Source organism: Hemitrygon akajei, chromosome 5 (assembly GCF_048418815.1).
Source record: "Hemitrygon akajei chromosome 5, sHemAka1.3, whole genome shotgun sequence".
Taxonomy (NCBI): Eukaryota; Metazoa; Chordata; class Chondrichthyes; order Myliobatiformes; family Dasyatidae; genus Hemitrygon; species Hemitrygon akajei.
In genome coordinates this window covers 75545021-75561581 of record NC_133128.1, presented here as the reverse complement: position 1 = coordinate 75561581, position 16561 = coordinate 75545021, and the positions used below count along the sequence as shown (strand labels likewise).

Sequence of the window (16561 nt, the reverse complement as noted above, 5' to 3'; positions counted from 1 at the left end):
TGCACTCCTCATAAACGGGCACCCAGTACAGAAGGGGTTGGGTTGCGAGGAGGATCTACTGGTGGGTTTGCTCCTGGGCCTGGTCAAGTTGGCCATTCATGGGTCTAGGTGGCTCTGCCAGGGCCAACTGCCTGCCCCTCTTTGTGCCCAGCTGTCCTTGGAGAGGGAGCATGATGAGTCCTGTGGGTACAGTGGGGGATTTCCAGAAGCGGTGCCCTCCTCCCGGAGAATTAACTGTTCCATAGACAATAGTAATCATATTTTTTTTTGAATTTATTCACTGTCTTGTAAATACATAATGTTTGTACTTTGTGTATTTGTTGTGTAAATAAACTTCTATAGTTTAAAAAAGACAGACTTTTTTGTGTCCGTTGTTGCACTAGTGCGGTGAAATGACTCTGAAGATTGTAATTCTTCATCATTATCCTCATCAGAATTGTCCATAGGCCCACACCTAGAATCCTCCTCTTCCATCTCACACCTCCTCTTCAAAAATCAGCACTCTGGATCATCTCTAGGATGAAACTTTCTCTCCAATTTTCTACTGCACTGGTAGTTTGCTCTCACAAGTCAATCAGTGGTGTGTAAGGGGAAGTTGGAGAAAGTATTTCAGGAGGGAGAGGCTGACAGCACAGCCTAAGTTGGGCGAGTCTATAAAATGTTTGGAAAATGCATTTCACATTCTTCAACAGCCTTCCGTCCTCTCCTCCGTGCAATACAGCACTCATCAATTATCAACCGCTTCTCCTATCTCATGTCAAAGACTGAGTATAAGCACAGTCCTTCTGTGCACTGCCATACTGGGCTGAGAGACCCCTAACGGGATTACTAACGGGGCTGCTCAATCACTGTCCACCACTGCGAGCGCTAGCATCACACATTGCGCAAAGTTCAAAAATCGATGTTTATTTGTCTAAAGCACAACCTTTCGTGGAACCACGATTGAAAAACCCTGCTGTATGGTATGAGATAATGTGTAAGTATTGTTACGTACCCCGTAACTGGGTCACTTACCAGCAAAGATAGAGAGGTCCGTTAAAGTCTGATGGTACTATTTTTAAAAGTCTTTATTTATAAAGGGGCACAAAAATAAGGTTAATACAAACATTCAGATAATATACGTCATCAATACTCAGTCTAAAAGCGCGGGTATAGTAATAATCATCAATAAGAAATAGCTCTATCGTTTGTCTAGGGGGTAATATATTGTCCGTTGAAAATATAAAAGTCACTCAGTTCCTGCAGGCTTCTGGTTTTTGGGGACCACTGGGTTTTCACTTGTTGGAGAGAGAGAGAGATTTGTGAGAAAAGAAACTTGCCCGGGTCTTTTGATGAGGCCAATCTGTTGAGTCGGGGGAGTTGGTTCCCCGTTGTTAGTTCAAGAAAATCGTTTCTGTGGTACCAGCCACCGGCTCCCAGGCAAGGGAACCGAACGCATGTGGCTTCCTCCAAATGGCTGCCTGCTATTACGGGATCGCTAGCATGTCTTCTGGTGCGTCTGAGGGGGCTGTTCCTACAGCCCCTCTTTTATCCTGACTGGCAGGATTGAAGATGTCAATCAGGTTGGTGGATGATGCAATCTCTCCTCGTCACTCAGCCCACTTTGCCCTGAAGGCTGTCACGTAGTATAGGATTGCAATCCACAAAGATGTCTCCAAGAAACAATGGATATGTCCCGGGATTTTACATCGCCGGGGACGTGGCATCTTGCACGTCCCTCTCTCATTTCCTGGGTCCACTGACTCACCCTCCCTTTATTGCTCTTGCGATTCTCGCAAAGGAGGGGGCTGCGGGCATGACACTTGCGAATCTCACAAAGGAGGGGGCTGCGGTCATAACAGTATTGAAAATGACTTAATTATGTTGTTGGGATGTGCAAACATTAGATGGTTAGTAGATACACACATTATTTACAGCAATTATAATAGTTCTTAATATTTCTGAATATCAGAAACATTTACAAATGTTGGATAATGATTTTGACAGGAGGTGAGTATGAGCTTCTAGCCTTACTTCCTGTCAAAGGCTGAAAACAGTCCATGTTCAAGGATATGCTCATAGTTATGCGCTCTAAGATCTAACCCTGTTGTCTAATTGCATTGCGTAGAAAGAGAATTGTCCAGATCAAGCCCAGCTAAGTGCAGGGTGGAGTTCAGTTCCGATTTATCAGTAATGATGAAATTGTGCTGCTCTGCAGGACCCTGAAATTACTCATGATTGTTGTAATGCTAATGTAAAGAAGTTTCTGAATGATGTTGCTTAAGAACACAAATTCGTACACAGGTGCATGATATTGGGTCTGTGAGTTCACTAAGGGCCACCATTTTAGCACATAGTTGTATGTATGATTGAAATTCTATTCCTAAGTTTGAGCATTTTCTTTTTTAGTAATATTATAAGTGACAACAAATTTTATTGTTAGATTCAAAGGAATAATGTAATCAAAATTATTACTGGCAACTAAAGTGATCATTTAACATGCTAGTTTTATGTTACTGTCTTTTATTGTAATAGGAACACAGTTAATTGGAAAAGCAGTGAATTCAATCACATTGAATTCCCTGAAGCTAATTTATCTAAACTACAACATATCTCTAAGTCTTTTATGAAAAAAAATATTCTGTCTTGCTTCTTATGATTTAAGAAGTAAAATTATAACTGTCTTTTAAATACGGGAAATAAAAATGAAATAAAGAAAAATTAAAAACTTGTGGGAGTGTAATCTAAGAAGATATACTGTATGTCACATCTTTAATACTGTAACACTCACAAGATGCTGAAGGAACTCAGCAAATCATACAGCATCTATGGAGAGGAATAAGTCGTTGATGTTTTGGGCCAAGACCCTTCATCAGATGTCTCAGTCTGAAACAGTGACTGTTTACTCCTCTCCATAGATGCTACCTGACATGTTGAGTTCCGCAAGCATTTTCTGTGCTGCTCAAAACTTCTTGTATCTGCAGAACCTCTTGTGTTTTTGACACTACTGTAACTTTTAAGTTCACCAGTGCCAGTTTTGCATGCCTTAGAGCTTTCTCTGCACTATAAAATGACTAATTGTTGTGTGTGTATCGGCTTAAGCTGATGTTCTTTAGCAATATTTAGATTTACAGTACACTTGAAACACAGCCAACCAAGTGAAGCGATGGAAATCAGTGACTTACCTTTCATTTCTGTTGATAAATTCAAGCTCTAAATTAATAATAAAAAAGATTTGTACTATAAATATTATTAATTATTATTAACACAAGTTTTTTTCCAGAAAGTTTCAGCATATCTATTACGCAGGTTAGCCATTTTCCTACATTTTCTAAGGAAATCTGCACACTACTGAGTTACACAACTGGAACACTTTCTGTGCTAATTTTGTTCAGCAGTTATACCACTTCTGAGATACATTCACTAAAAGCCATTGCTGCTCACACATTGGCACAAGTTTCTGTTCACTAGATTCCTACAGAAGCCAGTTTAACCTTAAGCATTATTTCTGACTTAATGCAGAACAGTAAAATCTTACGAAGAGGTTTCCAGGTGACAACAAAGTAAGAGGCAAGTTCGTCTTAATGTAATCTTTGATGTCTTCTTATTAAGACATAAGGTGATTAGTTGAATGATAATCCTTTTATTTAATAACAAGGATTCAAATATGCTTTGTTAGAAAAGTGGTTGAGCTCTGAATACGATCAGGTACCAGCAGAAATAATGCAATTTCCATCTGCTGAGTCCAACCAACAATAATCTGAATGTGTTGGCTAAGTTAGCCGATAGTAAAGTTAGATAAAGAATTTATAGCAACACACACAGAACGCTGGTAGAACGCAGCAGGTCAGGCCGCATCGATAGGGAGAAGCACAGTCGATGTTCCGAAACGTCGACAGCACTTCTCCCTATAGATGCTGCCTGACCTGCTGCATTTCACCAGCATTTTGTGTGTGTTGCTTGAATTTCCAGCATCTGCAGATTTCCTCGTGTTTGCCTAAAGAATTTATAAATTGAACTTAATTATACCCTAACTCTTTCAGTAATATCCTACTTTTGACCCAAAGGTCAATGCACTAAGTCTCAATTCTATAATAGAGGAGATACTTCAGTGAAGTATTGATTTGAATTATGCAGATTCAGATGGGAAACTGATGACATTATTTATTTATTTAGAGGAATGCTAAAGAACAGAAACAAAAACTGAAGCTCCAAATCGAATTTTCACTGAACCATGCAGCCACAAGAAACTCCTTCCCAAATTGGGTGAGATCATTAAATCTTTGATGGAGTTGCTCTTCCCTATGGCCTAATTGTGCTTTTGTCCAATCACAGTTATTTTGCTTTTCTTGTTAGAAACAAATTTTTGATGCCCATGTGACGGCACGGTAACATAGCATTTAGCACAATGCTTTACAGTAGAGGCAACCCAGGTTCAGTTCCCACTGCTGCCTGTAAGGAGTTTATACATTCTCCCTGTGACCACATGAGTTTACTCCCGGTGCTCCAGTTTCCTCCTGCAATCCAAAAACATACCGGTTGGTAGGTCAATTGGTTATTGTAAATTATCCTGTGATTGGACTAGGATTAAATCAGGGGTTGCTGGGCAGTGCAGCTGAAAGGGCCCAAAGGGCCTATTCCATGCTAAATCTCAATAATAATTTATAAAAAGCTAATAAACAATTAAAACAATGCAATTAAATGGGAAGTACAATGGTACAGTACTCCGCCATATTTTGAAGTGAATAAGCATCATATGCAAATTTCTAGAGACATCTGTGTGGCTTTTTAATCAGAGGCTTTGACAACACTCAGTCTTTGACATGTTTGAGGTAAATATCATTGCATCATTAGAGTGAAGGATACATAGTTATGGCAGAGGAAAATTCAATTTTCTGGGAGGAGTATGGGTTTGTGGTATTCTCAGTGTAGCTGCTGGATGTATTCTATTCCATAAATGTCTCTGTGCAAAGTTTTATTTTGATTGTGGGCAGCTGAATGTGGCAAGGTTGGGATGTTGGGATTACATGAATAATCCCTGAGGGTTGCAATGAAGGGACTTGGCCCGAATTCTTGATTGTTATTTCATTTTCACAGTTGCGGCCTGACCTGCTGAGTTCTTCCAGAATTTTGTCTGTGTTGCTTTGATATACTTCCTTATGAATGTTTCCGTTTTGGTTCCAATAATTTAGAATCTGCTATTAACACATAAATGTCATCTTTGGAAAAATGGACATCTGTTCATAAATTGAAAGCTAGGTTCGGATGGCTGTTTCCAATAGGATGGCACTGAAGATCTCATCTGGTCTGTACATACCAGCTGTGAAAAAAGCACAAACTCAGACGGTTGAAGAAGTTTGGCATGAGTCTCCAAATCCTATGGACTGTCTACAGTGGGACAATTGAGAGCATCCTAACTGTCTGCATCACTGCCTGATATGGGAGCTGTACTTCCCTCAATCGCAGGACTCTGCAGAGAGTGGTGCAGACAGTCCAGCACATCAGTAGATATGAATTTCCCACTATTCAGGGCATTTACAGTGACAGGTATGTAAAAAAGGCCCAAAGGATCATTGGGGACCCGAGTCATCCCAACCACAAACTGTTTCTGACAAAGGGTCTCGGCCTGAAACGTCAACAGTGCTTTTCCTTATAGATGCTGCCTGGCCTGCTGTGTTCCACCAGCATTTTGTGTGTGTTGTTTGAATTTCCAGCATCTGCAGATCTCCTCGTGTTTACAAACTGTTCCAGCTGCTACCATTCAGGAAATACCATTAAAGCCAGGACCAACAGGCTCCAGGACAGCTTCTTCCACCAGGTCACCAGACTGATTAATTCACACTGACACAGTTGTATTTCTAAGGTATATTGATTGTTATGTTGTATATCTTACTGTACATACTATTTATTACAAATTACTATAAATTGCACATTGCACATTTAGACAGAGGCATAACATAAAGATTTTTACTCCTCATGTATGTGAAGGATGTAAGAAATAAAGTTAATTCAATTCAATTTAATTCATTATTTGAAAATTCATCATAATTTTTAATATATTAAAATTACTTTCTCCCAATAATAGCCATAATCAATCATAAATCACCTTGGCTGTTTCAGATCAGCAAAATTATTCTCTTTTTGTGAAACAAAAGCATTAGGAAGTGAACAAGTCAAGCACAAAGTAATGCCAAGTTTCCAGTTTTAGATGTCCCTGGAATGATGTAATGTGAAAACATTACCTCTTTAATTTGGGTTGTCTTTATAAAATGTGAAGAATATGAGCAAAAAATATGTCCTGGTTCTCTTTAGCTTTGCCATATATATGCAAATCTTTATTATTAAAGAAACAGCAGCTACAATAGTGCTATATAATTTTATTTTGAGACACAGATTCTTCTTTGACCGGACACTAGGCTGAAAATCCATGTGTATAAAATACAAATAAACAAAACCAGTACATTGAGATGTGCAAGTCTCTCATTCCCTGAGTTCTCTATCTCCATCATGTCTTCATGAGAAGTGCCAGTTGGAGGCCAATTACCCTCAACAATAAAACCAGAGTGTAAGTCATTCACCCAGTTCCTGGAGCTTAAAACTCAATGTAATCTTCATTATCAATGGATTCCTGGGAACTATGCCATTGCCAATTAACAATCAGACTTTGTGGCTCATGAAAGGACAGGGCAAGAGAATCTGAAAGGGGGACCATCACGTTTTCAGAAAGAGGCATTAAATAGTTAATTAATCACTTATAGAGCCCCAAATACCAAACAGTACAGTATGTATCAGCTTACCCATGGTGTGTTATGTGCTGATTCATCTGCTTGCTTCATGCTGTTGTACTGTTCCTCTGTACACTGACTGTAACAATTAAATGAGACCAAGGGACGCAGCATTGGCATACTTAATTATTTATAACCCACTTTTAAGATAACACAGCAAAGCCATGAAAACTATCACCATAGCAACATTAGCATGATACAGATTACCTTGGGTATTTGGAGTTTATACATCTCTGACTGCAGATAAAGGCACACAGCTGCTCTCGTGTAACACAGAGTGATAAATATATTTCACAAGCATTTGCAATGGTATTATGAATAATTGTCAAAAAATGTTGCTTATTTTACAATAGGCTCTGTATTAATCAATTGCACAAAATTGTTCTTTTTATAATTTTTCAGGTACGATAAAATGCATTGAAATATTACTGTACATCAAAATATCACCATCTGCAATTGAGATTTACACATTATATGCATGAAGCACCTCATCTCACCAAAATGATGCTAACTACCAATATAGACAATCAATCAGAAATAGCACACTGCATCAAAGGTTGATTGGACATAACCCATAGACATTATGAATGTGCCTTAGTAAGACAATCTCTGTATATTAAGGAGTTGACAATGTTCACTGTAGCCTGAAGTGTAATGGCCTTACAACTATCTGATAGATCGAGTGCTGACAATAACAGTCATTAAAGCTGTAAAACAGCGATCAGTTGCATCAACAGAAGCCTCAGTAGCAACCAAATCTTTCTGTAGTAACTGCACATAACATCAAATGTACAAGCCGCTGTACATATGTATTGAAATAAATGACAAACAGCAACAAGATATTGAAGAGTGCAGATATTTCATGACTTATCCTACAATTCCTAAGCTTCTCCAGAGATACGTGTTCCACTACTTCACTAATACCATTTTAAGATTTCCCGTTTAAAAGAGCACTGGTGAAGCAGTGATGACTTCTGGGTAGAAAGTAAAACAAAAAAACTACTGTATTAATGACACTTTCTAAACAAAAATGATCACTACAATCAATAGCCAGCATCTTCCCTTTTGGATTTGGACTGGCTGTACGACCTGGATTTGTTGTTGCATGAACTGAAGTCTCGAAGGCGCAGGAAGGCTGCGGCCTGGCGCGTACAGGCTGTGTCGAAGTGACTTGGTCCAGGCACAAGAGCGGGGAATGAACCAATCTTTGGCCATTGCTGGAGCGGACTTGGAGCGATTCGATGTGGCAGAACCAAGGCAATGCAAGTGGAGGCGAAGCAAAGTCAAAGCGGCGGAACCCAGGCCTCGGCCTAAGGGCAAAAAAAGACCCACAGTTTGATCAATTCAATGCTGGGCTGAATTAGAAAGGTTGGTTACAAGTCCAAGAGCATATTGAAGTGGCAGAGCCTGGGTTCAAGACCGAAGAATAACTCGAGGTTTGGACAATTTAAGCGCCAGGCCAGATTGAAAAGGTCAGGATGTTGGGGCTGGGAGTGAGGAATGGGCTGGCTCAGTTTTCTGGTCCACGAGGTTTACTCATCTCTGCACTGAACTGAGGCTGCGACCTGCAACTAATGGGTTCCTGAATTGGGTACAGTGATGACTGGCTTCGTGGCTGTGGACTCACTTTTGTGAATTTCAGTTCTGAATGTTACTTGTTTAGTTTTTATTGTTTGCACCATTTATGGGTTTTTTTTAAACACCTTGGGGCGTTTGACCATCCTTTTTTAATGGGTTCTATTAGGCTTCTTTATTTTGTAGCTGCCTGTAAGGAGATGAATCTCAATGTTACATATAGTAAACATACTTTGATAATAAATGTACTTTGGACTTCAAACTTTGAACTTTTTGAGTATTATTACTCTCTAAATCTACCAAATCTCTTTTGCTAAAATTTGCTAAAAAGAGCCCTAAAATTAAGCTATTCAGACAAACTGGCCTCAATTTTACTCTCTCTGCCTAATGAAAGAAGAGCAGAGGGTAAGGTTGTGGACAGACAAGGTGTCAGAATTTGCATTTTATGTTATATTGAAAGTATGTTGAATACATACTGAAATTAGATCTTAATCATAAATTAATCTTAACCAGATCATAATCTTAACCAGTGAATTAGGATTGAACCAATGCTCTTGGCTACCTATCATGAGATTCTGAGCAAGAAACACCTTTTCCAAGATCCATTCTTTTTCACTTGTGCCTCTGCAGCTCAGAACACAATTTGGATTCCTGCTTTTATGTACAGCCCCAGAATTCCATTTCCATCTCTCTGAATACTCTTTTCATAATGCCTCCCAAATACACCATCTCTAGCTTTCCCAAAACCAACTGCAACATGGAGCTTATCACTCCCACTACCACTGACCAGACCCATAGATTCACGCCTATAGATTCATGTCACCATTAGAACATTCTTAATAATAGCTGAGCTTGCCAACCAGACTCCACTCCACATCTCCTCGTGTACTGTAAGTCAGAACAATTTAGGTCTATTTGGTCATAAGAAAATTATAAACTTTGTTCAATACATATGTGGAATATATACCATTTTAACATGAAATGATATTTAGAGTCTACAAGTAGATATTTCAGCTCTAGATGTGATGGTATTTCTGGCAGTTCTAGTGTCTCCTGTCCAATTTTCTGTTCTGTGCTGACTTTAATTTGGCTGTCATCTGCACACCTCTTTTTGAATTCCACAGACACAAACAAAAGATCACTAATTTTAAAGATAAGAGGTTCTGAATACCACAACCTCTCCAGTGGACATTTCAGGCTAGTCGTAATAGTATAGTTATCAGGCACAGAGGGGTGTTAATGCAATCTAATTTGTTGGCGGCAAGCTGGAAAGAACCTTACTGGTTGAGCAACAGAGGGTATGACTTCAATCAGCAACATGAGCATGGGCATCTGTTAATTTTCATTTGATCATCAATATTGCACAGATCTTATTTGAGCTGAAAGGGTTAATGTACAGGGTGGTGGTGCTTTAAAGCACACAATTGATTTCCCAATAGTGATTATCAAAGACCACAACAACTTTTCCACCTTAGTATAAGTTGTGAGCGAAACCCTTGAAACACTAGAAAGGAGAGCACCATGAATCACGGTTCCTTACCTCATGCATGGAGTATTGAAGGACACCTACCAGAATTGTCAAACCTGCTGAAGAATGACACGACCCAAGGAAGAGCAAGCAGTTCCCTGCTTCACTGACATGCAGACTTCAACTAATCAAAAATCAGATCTGAATGAAAGCAACAGAAAATGCTGAAAATATTCACAAGGGACTGCATCTGTACACACAGAAATGGAGCTCTGTTTACTTTTTAACTTGTGACATAAATGCACCTTATTGTTAATTGATTTCTGGTAATATTACTTGTGTTCTGGGTGAGATATACGTACTGTGTTGTGCACATTGGTCCAGAGGAACATTGTTTTGTTTGCCAGTAGACATGTATAGTATATGTTTGAAATGACAATAAATTTGAACTTGAATTTAAAATACTTCAGTTAAGTGTTCATTCATCCACCTGCAGTATTTACTTCTGTACTTATATGTCCTCTATTGAAACTGATTATATTGTAAAGGGTTTTCTCAGCAGTGAAACACTTTTAAGATCCAGCCAAATGCCAATCTTTATTTTCTTTCTTCCCAATAATGTTTTAAGTATGAATATACCTGGTTATTGCTTTCCTCATACACATGCTATTAGTATTGGTTTATTATTGTCACATTTACCACAATACAGTGAAAGACACATCTCACATATTTTTTAATACAGATCAAATCATTACTCAGTGTATTGAGCCAGAATAAGGTAAAGCAATAACAAATCAGACTAAAATCAAAAAGCTACCAAAAGAGTGTAGTGCAGGAAAAAAATAAAGTGCAAGATGATAATAAAGTAGAATGTGAGGCCAAGAGCCCATTGTATTGTACAGGAAGTCCATTCAAGAGTCCGACAACAGTGGGATAGAAACTGTCCTTGAACATGATAGTACATACTTTCAGGTCTCTGTAACTTGATCCCAAAAATGTGTATTTAGCCCGTTACTCTCCTCTCTCTACACCCATGACTGTGTGGCTAGGCACAACAAAAAAGCTATCAATAAATTTGTCAAATTTTCTTGACTGTTTTGTCAAACTGTTCTTGGCAGAATTTCAAATGGTGACAATGAGGCATACAGGAGTATGATAGATCAGTTGGTTGAGTGATGTTGGAACAACCATCTTGCACTCAACGTCAATAAGACCAAGGAATTGATTGTGGACTACAGGTAGGGAAGTCAAGGGAGCCTACACACCAGTCCTCATCGAGGAACCAGTAGTGGAAAGGGTGAGCAGTTTCAAGTTCTTGAGTGTCAACATCTCTGAAGCTCAACACATAGATGCAACTACAAAGAAGGCAAATCAGCAACTATATTTCATTAGGAGTTTGAGGAGACTTTGTCACCTAAGACTTTAGCAAATCTCTACAGATATTCCACGTAGAGCATTCTAACTGGTTGTATCACCATCTAGTACAAAGGCACCAAAGCACAAGTTCAGAAAAAGCTGTAGAGAGTTGTGAATTCAGTCACCTTCATCATGGGCACTAGACTCCTCACCACTACGGACACCTTCAAAAGCCAATGACTCAAAAAGGCAGCATCCCAATGATAAGAACCCCATCACATGTCCTCTTTATATTGCTATCATCAGGGAAGAAGTACAGAGCCTGAAGACCAAAAGACCATAATATATATGTTGGAGCAGAATTAGGCCATTTGCCCCATCAAGTCTGCTCCACCATTCCATCATGGCAGATTTATTATCCTTCTCAATCGCATTCTCCTGCCTTCTCCCCATAATTTTTGAAGCCCTGGCTAGCCAAGAAGCTTTCACCCTCTGCTTTAAATATAGTCAATGACTTGGCCTCCACAGCCATCCATGGCCATATATTCCACAGATATACCACCCTCTGGCTAAAGAAATTCCTTCTCATCAGCTGCGCCCGCTGGTCCTCAATTCACCCAGTATAGGAAACATCCTTTGCACATCCACACTACCTAGGCTTTCCAGTATTCAACAGGTTTCAATGAGATCCCCTCTCAATCTTCTAGACTTCAGGAAGTACAGGCACAAAGCCATCAAACGCACCTCACACATTAACCCTTTCATTCCCAGAATCATTCTCATGAACCTCCTTTGGACCCACTCCAATGCCAGCACATTTTTTCTTAGACAAGGGGTCCAAAACTGCTCATATGACTCCAAGTGCAGTCTGACCAATGCCTTACAAAGCCTCAGCATCACATCCTTGCTTGTATATTCTAGTCCTTCAAAATGAATGCCTTCCTTGCCACAAGCTCAACCTGCAAGTTAACCTTTAGGGAATCCTGCACAAGGACTTCCAAGGCCCTTTGCACCTCGTTCTTGAATTTTCTTCCCATTCAGAAAATAGTCTACACCTTTATTCCTTCTACCAAAGTACATGACCATTAACTATGTATTGTTTGCAAACTTGGTCATAAAGCCATCAATTCTGTCAACCAAATCATTGACATATAACGTGAAAAGAAGTGATCACAGCAATGACCCCTGTGGAACACCACAAGATAGATAGGTATATTTCTTAATTTAATATTTCTTATTGTCATTTATAGTTTTGTTTTAATCTATTGTACTGAACTGCTACCACAAAATAATAAATTTTGCAACATACATCAGTGATATTAAACCTTGTTCTGATTCTCCCTGATGACTGAGAGAGAAAAGAGACTGTCCAGGGTGAGTGGGGACTTTGATAATTCTGGCTGCTTTACTGAGGCAGTGACAAGTGTTGACAGAGTTCATAGAGTTCAGGCTGGTTCCTGTGATGTGCTGAGCTCTGTCCACAACACTCTGCAGTTTCCTGCGGCCACATGCAGAACAGTTGCCATAGCAAGCTGTTATGCATTCAGACATAATTTTTTTCTGTGGTGCATCATTCAAAATGATCAAGTGTTAATGGTGACATGCCAAATTTCATCAGCTTCCTGAGAAAGTAGAGATGTTGGTGAGCTTTCTTGTCCATGACATCAATGTGGTTGGACCAGGACAGGCTATTGGTGTGTTACGTACCCAGTAACGGGTTAAAAGGACCAGCAGAAATGGAACACACCTGGAGTCTGAGTCTTCTGTTGACAAACACTATTTTAGTAGTATCTACAAAATAAAGTAATATAAAACAAGATAAAGCAAACAATTTAGCAGAGTTTATGCGTATATAAGTGTGTAAATATAAAACCCCAAACTTCTTCAAGCTCAGGTGGTAAATGATACAGTCTTATCATGGCATGTGAGAAAATTCAGTTCAGTGCACAAGGTTGCTGTTGGTAAGAGAGAGAGAATTGTAATCCAAAGGTGTATGTTGTGAGAAGGCAATTACGTTGATATTTCATAGGTTCCACGACAGTAATACAAAATAACAGTAGCAGCAGGTTTTATCTCCGAAGTTGTTCCACTCCACACATGAAGTATTACCGACAGTGATCTTCAACGAATATCCTTTCAACACAAGTGGTACCACACCCGAATTCAGCTACGGGACATCCCAAAGTGGTGGCCACAGGATACTCAAACAGAATCCACATATGGATTATCACCAGCAGTAGCTTATCACAAAGGGGACCATCTTCAAGGGAACCACCACCCAGGCAAGAGTTGACACACCGATAGATTCCACAGGGTTACCCCAATCACACAACCTTTTAGCCACTTATCAATTTCCACGACATACAAAATAACTCCAACAGTGATTTACCACAGGGGTGCCTTTCTTCAGTGAACTACTGCACCCAGACAAAGGGTAAACACATAGGTGGTACACACAAAGGTTTTCCCCTCACCAGAGAACCCACTCCTGTGGATTAACTAAGTGACAATCACACTTCCACAGCCAAATAGAAACAAACTCACTCTCATGGGCTACTTAGAGAGAGTCCAAACAGTGATCTCTTTACCACTAGGTTTCTTCTGTTTCAAACCTTCCTCTCCTCTCTTCTCTGCAAAACTTTTTCTAGTTCAGGGGTTCCCAACCTGAGGTGCCCGCACTCCCAGGGGGTGCGAGATGGAATTTCAGGGGGGTGCGACAAAGAGTGGCTTGTGTGCTTGAGTGACAAGTCACGAGTCATCACTCAGCCAGCTGCCAGTGTGCCTTGAGAAGTGGTAGTAACGTTTGTCCCAAACACACTCCAGTCTCCCGCTGCCCGAGTCAGCGTTGAGGATTCTCATCAGTGTTACCTGGGAGTTACACCTCAGAGCTGAGGAGTCTCATCAATTTACCATTTACAATTTTTTCTGAATAAATTAGAATCTAATTGCTTAATTTATATTTGCATTTTATGCACTGAGTTAAAAGCTTATTTTTTTAAGTTCAATTTGTTCACCCGCAGTATTGTATGTGGTTCAAAAATTAGAAATTAGACTTCATCTTCAAATGTGATATTACTTTTGTAGGGGGTGCGAACATTAATCAAACATTTCCTAGGGGTGTGGGGCATAGAAAAGGTTGGGAACCACTGTTCTAGTTGCAGAATTTGTGAGAGTCATTTATCAATACTCAGGATCGATCTCAACTCACCTCTTTTGGGCTACTCACCATAGCAACTAAGCAATTCTGCAGTCAGTAGAAATCCAAAAGTCAGTCTCATTCTCTCAGCGTTTTAAAGTGACAGTCCCCAGTAAAAATGACCCCCAGGAGTACATAACAGGTGATGTTCACATAAGGAACGTGAAGCTCTCAACTCTCCCAAACTCAACACCATTGATGTAAACCACAGTATGTGCACTGCCCCTCTTTTTGAAGTCAATGACAAGCTATTTTATTTTGTTGACATTGAGAGAAGGTTGTCATCATGACACCATGCCAATCAGTTTTCTATCTCTTTCTTGTTCCAACTCTGTTGTTTGAGATGCAACCATCTACAGAGGTATGATCTGCAGATTTATAGACGGGGTTAGAGCATGTTTGATCTACAATATGTTAACAGCTGCAACAGCAAGGAGTGTTCTTGAATATCAACGATCCATCCTGTCAAACTCCCTCTTTCCAGCATTTGTTTGGTGGCAGAAGTGATTACATCATTACAGAAGCCTACATTCCATACATTTAATGTGTAATGTGTGCAACCTGATATAAGAAACCAATTAATTGTGTCAAGGTACTGGTATTTTAGGTTGATTCAAATTTGTAAGTTTATTAAATCTTTATTCCAATCAATCAACTTCTACAATTAGATCCTCAAGAACCTTAAATTCTTCTGCCAATATATGTATTTCATCTTGACCACATCAGACCTGATGAATTCCCCTATATAAATACAAATGACAAATCCAAAGATGTCCTTTTGACAAATTCCTACACATTTGGGAATGTCCCCATTCTAACCCGCAGAAGTTTAAGGTTGTGGTGGTTCTAAGGTCTGCTTAAATGTGGATTTGTGTTTTATGACAGAACGCAGCAACTTGTGGGTTTAATCACAGTATTCCTTTGTAAAGCACAGCCACCAGACAGTGAGCATCTTAGCTTTCTTCTGAATACAATTTGAGGCTTATATATTTTCTGTGAAGAGTAATTTCATCTTGACAACTATCCATATTGGCGAAGTGTCACTCTTCAAGATCTCTAAGGGAAATCCAGCTCTGTTTTTTTCAGAAATGAGAATGCTGTCACTACTTCCAAGAACTTGGTTTTTCCAATTCAGTTAGTTCTGTTTCAAATGACCAAAAGCAAATCTGCATTCAAAAATGCAAATTCCATTTTATAAAGATTCTTGTATTAGCACAATTACACTAAGTAAATAGTTACAGTTTAAATTTACTGTAAATAGTAAACAGTAACAATTTACTTACACTAAGTAAACAGCATGGAACTAGCATTGTTACACTGATTACTGGTGATTTCAGCCCTGGGAACAAAAGATCAAGGAGATCTGGGCATATCATGTTCAAGAATTCAAGAATTTGGAGAAGTAAGTCTGAGAATCGGAACGGGAGTGCTGTGGGAGCCATTGTGATTTTTTTCTTCTCATTGGGGTTAAGAGAAGCGGGACTGCGTAGGTGTGTGACGTCGGGCAGTGAAGCGCTGAAGATTTAAAAGGAACACACCCTTATATAGCGGGCAGCGTTGTTTGTGGGCAGCGGAGTGAGCCGGGCGCAGAGTGAAGTCTTAAGGGCTTTGGTTCAATAGGCTTAGGCGGAAACGAGCAAGGCAAGGTAGGTTTCGTTTTCATTTTTTTTGTTATATAAGAATATATCTTTTTTTTTCTCTAACAATCTTTTATGCCAAGCATTTTTCTACATTTCACCATTGGTTCTGACACAGTGAAAAATTTATGGATTCCCAAGCTCATATGTACATTGTTATCATTATGATGTGTTCCTGGTTTCTGGTCACTCCTTTTTTGTTGCTACTTTGGAGGTTTTTGATTGGGGTGGCCTGCAGATAACAAATGACTACTGAACTGAGCCGAACTGAATATGTCGGGACTCTTTCAATCTTGTGTTTTATATGCTGTGTTTTTCACTCACTTTTTTGTTGTCTTTGCAACTTGTTTTTTTATGCGTGGGGTGGGGGGAGGTGATTGCTCCCCATGAACAGGTTATATGGTTTCTCTTTGTTTCATGCCTGTCTGTGGGAAGATGAATCTCAGGGTTGTATATTGCATGCCTACCTTGATAATAAGTGTGCTTCAAATTTGAATTTCCAGTACTCTGCAAAAGCTCATGCAAACCAGTATTGCAGAAGATATTGCACTCTACAATGAGTGAT

At 39.5% G+C, this 16561-nt stretch overlaps 1 long non-coding RNA gene across 1 annotated transcript in view; it reads right to left on the bottom strand.

The window, feature by feature from the left end:
* Positions 1 to 6841, bottom strand: part of LOC140727323 (uncharacterized) — a 114030-nt gene extending 107189 nt beyond the window's left edge. Inside the window, exon 1 of the long non-coding RNA XR_012098826.1 lies at positions 6777 to 6841. This is a non-coding gene — a long non-coding RNA (uncharacterized lncRNA). The remainder of the gene's footprint in view (positions 1 to 6776) is intronic.
* Between the last annotated feature and the right edge of the window lie 9720 nt (positions 6842 to 16561).